Source organism: Athene cunicularia (assembly GCF_003259725.1).
Source record: "Athene cunicularia isolate RWA chromosome 12 unlocalized genomic scaffold, athCun1 chr12_part1, whole genome shotgun sequence".
Classification (NCBI taxonomy): domain Eukaryota; kingdom Metazoa; phylum Chordata; class Aves; order Strigiformes; family Strigidae; genus Athene; species Athene cunicularia.
In genome coordinates, this window is record NW_020799116.1 from 1,069,869 (window position 1) to 1,080,663 (window position 10,795).

At 43.9% G+C, this 10,795-nt stretch overlaps 1 protein-coding gene across 2 annotated transcripts in view; it reads left to right on the plus strand.

Moving 5' to 3' along the window:
* Positions 1-10,795, plus strand: part of MGLL (monoglyceride lipase) — a 114,793-nt gene that overhangs the window by 42,149 nt on the left and 61,849 nt on the right. The window lies entirely within an intron of this gene.

Here is a 10,795-nt window from a genome sequence, read left to right on the forward strand (position 1 = left end):
AAGAGCCTCCATCAAATTCAGGCGATCTTAAAAAAAAAAAGGCAAAAGAAAGCCCCCAAAGTCAACTACTCACCAGTGATTCTAACTGCACTTACAGTCTTTCTTCTGGGGTTTCCCTCCCGATCCCCTGATAAGCAGTTATTATTGGATTATACTGCACTGCTGGATGCTTTTAGGCAAAATATCTTCTGATTTCCAATGAACAGTCAGCCTGATTAAGGAGGTACTGCCAGCCCTTTGGTATTAACAGAAACCTGGAGTTTTTTGCAGTGGTGCCACAATCCAGGAGCTCAACATCCATCGGGTTTTTCCTCTGGAAATGAAACTGTAATAGGGTGAACTGCGATAGCTGCTAGTTAATCAGACAGAAGGAATGGCCTGATAGGAGAGCATTTTTTCTCCTTTTACATCAGTAGAGATGGGAATAGAGATGCAAAGAAGCATGTAACTGGAAGGGGTTTGTGGAAAAGCTGTTCTGTACATTAGTTTTAGTGCTTTTTAATCTCTCTAAGCAAATTATGGATATAACTGTGTTAGGGTCAAAAAGATTTCTAAATGGACACCAAAACTGAAACTCAGGAAGGGAAGTACATACTCAGAATAGCAGAATTTGGGGCCATTATGGCCACAGAAAGTAGAAATAACTCTAATGTTTCTCACAGTATGTTCTGTGAGAAGAAGCAAAATATTAAAAACATTCTAAATCAGATTTTGGCTCACTCAGAAATGCTGAAGCCACAGCATATAAGGCTAAGAAAATGATCAAAACTCACCTGATCTTTTCCAGGTTTTATTCAGAAAGGCAGAGGTTGCATTCTAAAATCCCATTCAAACCTTTTTTTTTTTCCTTTTTTTTTTTTTTCTGTCCTTACTTACATGGTCAGTCAAGAGCTATTGCCACAGGTCTTTGAATGCCTTTGGAGGAGATGCTCTTCCCTCCACTCTGGTCACCAGTTCCTCCATGCTCAGTTCCTGTCCCCAGGTATCATCTTCTTAGCCTTCACTTACCCCTTCCGTACCCTGCAGATACCTTAGAGACCCCTGGCATGCCATTAGCAAAGAAATAGCAGGAACTTGCCCTGTCTAGTCATTATTTGACTGCATGTGTTGAAACAAATTGTCACATGAAAATGCAAGATAAAAAGCCACAATGAATTTGTGGGCAAGAAACACTCAGCCTGTAACCAAAATGCAGGGTCTGAGAGTGCTTCCCAATTCCCAGAAGTCAATTCATACCCGGGCTGGTTTCCAGCTCCCTGCTGAAAGCAGAGCTGGCATACACCTCCTCCCCATCCCTCTTATTCCTTCCTGAGGAAAGGAAACCTGAACGCTCGGGTGGGACGAGAGCTGCAGCCTGCCCTGAAATGAGCTACTGTGGACAGGGATTGAGGGCAAAGCCCCAAAGTGCCTCCATCCGGCTGTTCAGATGCAGCCTTGGCAAACTTGGGTGATTTACTATTTGGGACACCAAAGAAGACCGTAATTCTGGCTGCTGGGACTATATCTCTCACTACATACAAGCCCCGACCACTCTCTTTGGTCTTTGTCCCTCATTGCTAAACCAGAATGACGGTTCTTTCCTACCAGTCAGAGAGATTAATTAGTATTCACTAAGCTGCAGGGCCTGTGTGCCAATTGTGCAAATTAAAAAGGGTATCCATGTTTGTGTATCCCAATAAATTCTGTGTTTGCTGCAGCCCTCCCCCCCCCCCACCTGGCACACAACCATGTCACAAAAAATGCATTAAAAAATCCTTTTTTATGCAGTGGTTATGGTGGATGAAGTGGATGAATTACCAGATATGAAGCAAACTATGCATTGTTTTTCTGACAGAGGCAGTAATTCGGAGAGACACAGACTTCTCCCATCATGGGCACGAGGCATCTGTCCCTAAAGAGACAATGCTAGTTCGTACGTGTCCAGTCCTGAGCACTGGGCTGGAGGTGGCCCCTCCCTCCCACGCCCCGCTGCCCCAGACGTGGCTGGCATTTGCAGTGTAGTGCTGGAGCTCCAGCCCACGTGATGAAACCCTGTCCCAGAGGCAGGCAGCCAGCCTGAACTGTCCATCCAGCCATGGCTGTCAAGGTGTGGGGAGACAGATGGTCACGGGGAGCCAGGATGGACCCCCCAGCAGGCCTCATCCTCAAAGACCTCAGTGAATGGCACACATCCTGACTCAGGGCAGGCACCAGATAGCCTCTTTCACCCCATGATCTGAGTCACCAGACTGTAGCTTTGTGAGTTCATCTGCAAGGGATCTCATGAATTAGGAGGTGAAAACTTGGAAAGATCTGCAATGCTGTCACCCTTTTAATTAGCCATCTACAGTTGCCCATAAATATGCAGCTGATTTTGCAACTGAGCATAGTGGTTTATCTGGAGTAGCAGTACATCATAGAAAAGGAAATGGGAATAAGAATCCTTAAAAAAAATTAAATTTCTTCTACTTCTGTCCACAAAAAAAAGGATGAAGAAATGTATCATCTTCCAAGTTACACCCCATGTGGAATCTTCCAAACCTCTTTCCATATGTTCCTAAGTGTTGAAAGCCCAAATGTTCTGTATCTTGCTGCCAAATTCTCTGGCCGACTTCCAACAGCTCTTACAATACAGTTGGGTATTGTCTAGTGGAAAAAAAAAAAAAAATCACCTCGGATTGATAATTAAAAATACATTTGATCATCAGATAGATATGAATGGCCAAGGGATGCTGTACTGAATGAATCGCTCATGCTCACAGATTTTAAAGCAGCAAAAGGGTATTTTTCTGGTCTTACTGAAGTTTCCCCAGAAATCCTTGTTTGCTGCAGAAGGGATTTGAAACTGGGGTAGAGGTGGAGGCAGATGGGCCATGGCAGAAAGTGACACTGCTGGGGGGCAGTCTGGGCACGTGTCTGACCTGGGCTGCAGAGGGCGGTTTGGGGCTCGGACATGGCTGGGTTGCTTTCACCCCTGCCTTGTTTCAGACTGAGCCCCACAGCACCACAGCCTGGGAGTCTGTCCCTGTTTCAAACCCAGGCATGGACGCTGCTGTAATCCCATCCCTACAGGCTGGGCACACGCGTTGCTCAGTGTCTCCCACACATTTCGCGGCACAGGAGGGGAAGAGATGCTCTCTGCCCTCTAGCTCAGGTGCTGAACTTGCAGCCTTCCCTCTGCTGTCCTCTTCCTCAGAACCTCCCAAGGTCTGGGAATGCTGGAAGCTTCATGCAGACATCTACACCCAGGAGCTGAGTGCTTCCTCTTGTCCCTGAAAGGACAGCATCTCCAAACCTTAGATTTCCATTTAAAAAGTTACTGTAACTTCAGAGAAGATTCAGTAGGGTACTAGGAAGAGTCAACAAGTAAAAATCATCAACAGGTGCTGGTATCAAAGCATGTCACTGTGAGCTGGAAGGTTCCTGCGTGCAGGAGTTCAGAAGCCCCATCCACAGCTCTGTAACAGGAATCTGAACTGACATTACCAGCCCGCAGCAACTGCAGATACTTGTGACTCCAAAGCACAAACAAAACCACAGATACTTTTGCTACATGGGAATCAACAACTGTAGCCAAGATATAACAGACATCTTGTGTTGGAGGAAACAGGATGAGGGTTGAGGGGCTGAACTCCTAGATACCGTAACTTTTGATGCTGTTAACGGCACATGCCTGATTTACAATAAGATCAAATACAGAGGGTGTTAAAGGCCTTGAGGATTGAAGATGTCCATCTCTAGAGCACCTGAGGCTCTGGGGAAAGTCCTTTGTTGTCCTGAAATACAGCAATGTCACCTTATATAGGAAATACCTCGCCTATGGATGCTCTGTCCCCCTTTTCACTGCAGTGCTCCTCATTTGACATTGACGTGTGCTTCTGGGTTAGTTATTACATGTATTAATTCAGACTAAGAGGATAACCAGTGTGTTTTCCTGCACTAGAAGATATAAAGTAAATTGTGGCGGATACTGTAAAAATTAAATAACTGAGAGGGAACAGTTACAAACCAGATGCAAACAGTAACGCGTGTGGTGCTTAGTATGGCGTAAGTCCCATGTGAATTCCTGGTATTAGGGTGCAACACTGAGCACAACTGGGCCTTAATTTTGTTGGCCACTTGGTGCTACCACAGCATCTACATAGGAGAGTGCTCCCAGGAGGGAGCAGCGCGTTTGGCACAAGGTTTCTGAACACGTGAAGATACTGCCTAACACCCATACCAGGATGGCAGAGTATCTGCTAGAATTCTCTTGTTGTTCCACACCATAACGCTTACTTTGTCTCCAACATGCACTTTGCACTAGGGATATTCTTTATTTTCTCTAGTACTACCCCTGATTTACATCAGTGTGAACAAGAGCAGAATCAGGCTTCCAGTTAAATAACTAATGCAGCTGTTTTGCTGAACCAGCTTCCTGGCTGGGAATGAATCCAGTCAGCTGTGGATAACAAACCCCGGTAATAGAGATTTCAAAGATTTCATACATTAGTTTTTTTCTTAATATTTGCAGAGTTACTTTTCTTACAAAATCTGCTAGGCAGATGTTAGGAAGCAATTACTATACATGAATCAGAAAGAAAATGCACATCTTACACTGAACATGTGTGAGTGGACTGAGCAAAGAAACCAAAGATAAATGAGAAAAAAAAAAGCTAAAATAAATCTGAGCAGAATCTGCAAAAATTTGCTATGGGGTTATAAGGAAGCAAAAGCAGAAGGCAAGTTCATGAGCCACACATTCACTGTATATCCAAAACAACAAGCCTGCTACCTTTTCCAGCAACAGCAGAATTGTACTCACTGTTCATGGATAGAAGATGCAGTTAGTCCTGGATGGGCAGGTGCAGTTTTCATCAGCACCTAAGAACCCTTCAGGCAGTTAGATCAGCAACCAATACGGGGGACAGGGCTAAAGCATTGCTCCATACACCATTGTGCTCAAATGTCCCAAAATATCCTTACATCACGGTGTACATAGATGTAAACAGGGCTGATCATATGAGTTAAAAGTCTTGCCTCTGTGTAGAGAATTATTGTAATTTTTATATATAAATACAACCACTCTTCAAATGACGGTAGCAGCAGTAATAACGTCCCGGAGATTAGGACAGAAAGCAAAATTGTGGGGAGAATTTCACCCTGAAGTAGTTACCCAGGCTGTGGTTTTGTCCAGGACACAATACTCCCTATACTTGCAAATCTGGGTGATCTTTAACGACTGAAAAAGTTCCTGCTTCAGTTGTTCACAGTGCTCTGATGGAGAGATTTCGAGAGGAGATGCGAGTTAGCAATGGTATAATTGGGTAAACAAAATCAGGAGCATTAGGAATGGATTCTGCCCTCAGCTTGCCTCCAGCATTGAGCTCTATTTTCTCTGTCCTGATTTCCCCCCGTATAATAAAAATTTTGTCCTTCCTTTCCAAAGTACTTTGAAATCTCAGGCTCAAAGTACTGAATTAGAATTAAATATCTCAGTAAGTAATAATAAAAATGCAGCATGCCTTTTACAGCATTTGCCATCACTAGCAGTTAATGCGCTTCGTAGATCGGGTTGGTATAATTACCTTTACCTTGCAGTGTGGCTGGACCAACCGAGGCCAAGTAAGGAAATGATTCGCCTGTACCATGAAAGCTTCCTTAGAATGCCTCTTAGGAGCATAAAGCAGACCTCCAGATTGTGTTGATTTTTCACACATAACATCAATTTAGTTCAAAAAATAAATTGCACATCAGTAACTACGGCCCTCTAAAATTCCGTCTCAGCGTTTATGAACCTATAAACACCATAAAAAGAAATGTTACAAAAGAAGCCTTTAAAATTACAAACCAGCCAGGATGTTTAATATTTCAAGTCTGAATTGCAATATAAAACCTCATTTTGAGAAATGCTATGAAAGCACTGGGGTTGGGTGCATTTTAGAACAGCATTTGTCATAAGAAAGAGCTTGAACATTTGGGTTGCCAAGGCAGAAACAAGCACCACAGACACATTTTACCCTTATGGGGATTCATCAAGGTTGTGCAGTGCAGCTGTTGTCTTAGTAAAAGAAAGTATCAGCCCCTGGCTGGAAGAAACAGAAACATAATTATGTTATGATGAGCTGGAAAACATGCAAAGAAAAATTGGAATGCAAAGCATGATAAATGATGCTTTGTCAATCGCAAAGCAGCAAGAAAACCAGGCGGCACAATAATAACTCTTCTCCAGTCAATGCTTCCAGTTTGGCTACCAAAATAAAGCACCACTCTAACCACAGCAGAATAGCTGTATCTTTTTTATTATTTAGTCCTGATACAACGATGCTGGGTTTGTAAAGTGGATTATGCGGTCATCCTTAGTAACAGAAATGAGGAAAGGAATGGTCAGGTACTTCTCAAAATTGAGACCATAATTCCATCCAGAGAAAATTTATAATGTTGTCTTATTCTGATTTTTATGCATATTAAAATTCAAAGCTTAGAACCTTTTCCTTTTAGACACCATTTAATTATGTTTTCTGCCATAAAACCCCTGTTTCTGCTGAGGTGACCAACATTCTACAAATAGTAATTTGGCTACATGCAGTCATATCGCAATAAAATAGAAAATGCCAACCCACAACAGACTCGTTAATCTGGCTGTCCTCACAGTGACAAGGACAGGGTTTCCCTTCCAGTGCTGCAGCAATCTGCTTGTCCAGGGTATAAACCACTGAAGTTTATTCTCATGATGTGAGTCCAGAGGGAAAATCAGACCAACTGTATACCAGCACAGGGAACTTTTATTTAGAAACCGATACTGGGCCGCAGAGGTAAAAAGGGACAGATGTTTCAAGGAAACTTTCTCATGTTAAAGGGGAAAATTATTTAAAACAAAAAATATATTCATGAGGAAAGGGAATGTGGTAGGGCTAACACATCCCCATGCCCAGAGGAGCTGTGGCTGTGCCCTCTAGTGCCCGCGTCCTGCAATACTGAACTGCAATTTCTGTAAACCCGGGGCTTCTGCACCTGCGACCTCCACCCGCGAGCTGTTCCCTGCAGCGCCCAGTGCGGACCAGCTCCCTTGCTGGGACACTGCAAAGGTTACACAGGTCCGGACGTTTGTAAAAAACATATTTACTCCCAAGGCAGAGTTATTCTCAAGCAAGAGCACTGCTAGAATAACTCTTATCAACTTCCCCTCTACAGACAAAACTTTAGGGCAGAATTTCCCCCTTTCCTTCTAAGTTTCCTACCTTTGGAGGATGCCTTTTATATATTTCATACTAAGAATGCCTTGGAATCCGGTATTAACACCCTTGTGGGGTTTTTAATTAAAGAAACCAAATGAACCACCGAACAAAACGGGTATTGCTTCTGTAATTAAAAACAACCAGCTCTCAAATTAGCATCTATGTAGGATGGGTCATCTTTTATACATCAGTTTAAAGGACTGAAACCTATATTCAAAGAGTGTATTTTTAAGTGTGTATTTTTGGTCCTGTCAAATAAGGAGCACAGGCAAGATACTAATCACTCGTACAGCTACTGTTTGCAGTCACAGCTTTGTAAGCGACTTCTAATGACAGCATGATTTGCAGAATTTTTATTACCTACCAAAAAATTAGGACTATTTTTACCACTGATTATTTTCATTTACCTGGTAAAAATACTTTATTACTTGACTGTAGTTTGCATCTAGGGGTATTAAACCACTTGTAGCTTAATCTAATAATTCTATTCCCACTGATTAGGGAAAGTGAAATTACTGATGGGCGATAAATCAGTGGAAGCCTGCAAGCAATTTCTGTGATGCTCAGATATTCCTGCGCTAACCCTTCAGCCTTTCTCCCTTTCACTTGGCACTGATTTGTGAACAGGTACGTGAGACGGCAGAATTGCAGAGCAACGCCAAACTAGTTAGAATTTCTCCTGATACTGTTAAGTTTAACCTGATCAGTAAAACGTTGTCCTTTAACATTTTCTTCCTCAATCCAGTTTGCCTGACACCAAGTTGATTTTTTTGGATGCAAGACATTAAAATTGTTATTTCCCAGGAAAACGAGCGCAGTTTATCCCAGCCCCCTCTCCTGTACATGTCTCATTCGGGAGTACCAACAGGCAAGCAAAGGCAGATTACACAAATAAGTAAAGCTGAGTGACTGGACTCTGCCTAGGGACAAATTTTTAAAAGTAGGCAAAGAGAAGAGCAAATCCAAAAAGATGACTCTAAACTGACAGCTTTAGTGGCATTGGCTTCTTTGCTTTTCAGCTGATTTTAATTCTTCCTCTTCATGCTTCATGTCCCCTTGTTTCCCGTGCGCTCCCCTGCTCGTGCTGTTGCTCTCTCCAGCTGCTCCCTGACTACTGTAACTTCCAGCATTTTTCTGTTGGAGCAGATTCTTCCATAATCACATACTTCTTAGATATTTTATTATTGCGTCCTCCTCCTCTATTACTTTTTACCTCCTTCTTGTCAGCAAAAGTTCTCTTTGTGGTCCTGGTGAGCAGAATCCCAAATGTTTTAGCACCCACACCCAGTCAAATCCACTTCTGAAACAAAAATACCCCTTTGCAATTTTAAGAGTGTGGTATCTTCAACCAGAGCAGAAGGATCTCATGCAGTCTATTCAGCTTTGCATGCCAACAGGATATGATCCATTAAAAACTCATTTTGTGAATGAAAGCCCAGCAACAAAGAAAATCCAATCCCATTCCCTTACCCCATCATCAGAATTACGTGCCAGCCCGCTATGCTGCCTCCCATCCATCCTGCTCTTACCCCTCCCTTCTCTTTAGCCCCTTCTCTCTCGCCCCCTGCTGTGACAGCAAGTTTTCATTACATGTGTTTTGTCTGCCATTTCAGCAATTTATTAATTCCCTAGAATTTGCCTTATTTGAGAGTGTAATCCTTTCCTCTATACCTTGGGAGTCAATGGAGATGCTTAAACTAAGCAGGACTCAGCCTTTAATAAACCAAACACCTTTCCCTGCAAGGCTTAAGCAATTACTGAGTTAGTGTAAAGATTCACCAAGTATATTTCTATTTTTCATTAAGAAGTTGCTTTAGTTTAAACTGTATTTCCAAAATGTATTTCGCTCCACCGAGACAAGAGAAGGTGTTACAGTCTCATAAATACTGCACGCTCAGACATCCCTTTGATTTCTCACAGGGAGCTGGTGTGCAGTAATTGCTCCGCTAAAGCCCTGTATATTGTTCGGATATCAGCTAGGTGAATTCTTCAGACCCAGCCCAGTTTTCTCAGGTGGCTTTTCATTCGCAGCTTAAACTCGATAAAATAATACGGTAACTAGTCAGTAGTTGCTTCTCATTCATTTGTGTGATGTTATCACGAGATGGAGGAGGTTGTGCTACTGATGAGAAGAAAAGTCCTCCAATTCCTGGGGGCTCAGGGAGGCTGGGGAGCAGGGAAGGAGGGGCCGGCTGATCCCCCTCCTGGGCAGTGGTGGGAAGCTGGGCCTGGCAGAGCACGTAGGCTGGACCACAGACCTGCTGCCTCCAGTACACGGAGGTCACTGGGAGTCATGTATCTGCGCTGGCCGGGGCAGGCTCTGAGACAGGATCTCACCCTCCCGCCCCAACAGAGGTCATTCTCTTTGACATGCTATTTTAGAAAGAGATTTTTCCTTGTCTGTCCCCACCTCTCTGTGGCCCTGGGAACTGGGATATTCCCAGCACCACAGTGGGAGAGGAGCCTGTTCCTGGCATCAGGGAAGCAGTCGAGTGTTCCTGGCAGATAAACCAGGAGCAGGGGAAGAGGCTTCTTTCCTTCTTTCTTTTCTTCTTAATCCGGTTATTATCTGATCTGTATCCTTTAAATAAATATATATATGCCCTTGCTTCTTCCAACTCTGGAGCTGGCTTGTGATAGCTCTTTAGTTCCACCCACCCGTGTTTAGACAGTCGCTGGCCTAGCAAACTGTACACCTCTGAGGGCAGCTCCCAGGGCTCTGGTTAAAAACCCCATCTGACCTAAATCTCGCTCATTATAAACAACCATAAACGTTGGGTTTGCGTTTTTTTTCCAAACAACAGCAGTTACAGGAATATGTAATTTTGCTTTTGCCATTTATAACTAAACCCCCCCTAGGGCGTGTAATATAAATGACACTGAAAAGGAAAAAAAATGTGGTTTTGATTTCCCTTTTATTTTTATATGGGTCATCTCTGAGGTTTTGCATTTATTGTTATTATTGTTAGCATATATTTCTTCCCTTCCCTCGGCCTTTGTTTCCAGGTTTAGACTCGGTGAACAGCATATTGCTTTAAAAAATACTGTTAATAGCTGCTTCTTCTTGGCCTGAGACCTCAAAGTATAGGCAGATATGTAAAAATTACAGTTTATAATATTATTTTGACGTAAAAGGAATCTGTGCTCTTAATATAAGCAATTTAAAAGTGCTCAATAAATGCTAAGTGCTTACCAGTATTAAATGAGAACTCGGTTATCCGGGTGCCGTACGCAGCTATTGTAGCTTTGGGGAACCTTGCTGTGACAGTCTTTGGACGTGTGATACACCACCGAGTAGGGCTCGAATGACACAGTTGCTACACAGATAATCTGTGGCGGTCAGGGCACGGTTCGGTGATGTGTGGATCGGTTATGGGCGGTATTCACAACCTGCCTTTGCCCCGGGGGGGTGCAGAGCTCAGTGCCCCCCGGAACGCGCAGCCCAGCGCCCCCGGGGAGCGGCCTCGGCACCTCGGCACGCAAAGGCTGGCCGGGGGGCTCGGCTCCGCGGGGGAGGGAGGCCCCGCCGCCAGCCCGCCCTCCCCGCTCTGCCCTCCGCCCCAAGAGCCGTCCACGCTCCCGCGGGGCCACTCGTGGCC